At 33.0% G+C, this 549-nt stretch overlaps 1 protein-coding gene across 1 annotated transcript in view; it reads right to left on the bottom strand.

Moving 5' to 3' along the window:
* The window catches only part of LOC118331090 (receptor-type tyrosine-protein phosphatase zeta-like), a 77,874-nt gene that overhangs the window by 36,341 nt on the left and 40,984 nt on the right, over positions 1-549 (bottom strand). The gene's annotated exons all lie outside the window — the stretch shown is intronic.

The following is a 549-nucleotide window of genomic DNA, read 5'->3' as shown; positions in this document are numbered from 1 at the left end:
AAACTGTTTTTAGAAAGGGGTAGATGTATACCTTGCACAGGATTCCTTTAGGAGGTTGTAGGGACACCAGATGACACATTTCAGGTATAATATGTGCACCACCTCATCTGAAATACGCTACTAATATTAGCAATTATTACACTTATATTATTGAGATTCAAGGGGAATAACCACACCAATTCACAAAAGAAATGCCACTTCTTTAATGAGTTAAGTAATCTTTTAAATCTTCACTTGAAAAAATTATCTTTCTGTTATCTAAATCAGGTGACAATGACTGGTTGACACATTAGTTTTCTTTTTTAACACCAAATTACTGAGGATTGTTTCCAGATGCAACTGACTGACAACAGTGACTGACTAAATGATGTACATTTTATGCCAACATACTCTCACTTTTCAGTAATTATTTCAAGTTAAGTTGCCATAGTAATCAAGAGTAAAAGAGGAATACAGAAGGAAAACCAAGTAATACTTGCAAAAGAAAAATATAAGTCCCACAAAATATGATTTTCTTTTTGTTCATACAGCTGGATGTTTGAGCTTCAC

This window comes from Morone saxatilis, unplaced genomic scaffold (assembly GCF_004916995.1).
Source record: "Morone saxatilis isolate NCDOM2014 unplaced genomic scaffold, NCSU_SB_2.0 Contig2, whole genome shotgun sequence".
NCBI classification, from domain to species: Eukaryota; Metazoa; Chordata; class Actinopteri; family Moronidae; genus Morone; species Morone saxatilis.
Note: the sequence above shows the minus strand (reverse complement) of the source record. Positions and strands in the feature narration are given on the sequence as shown.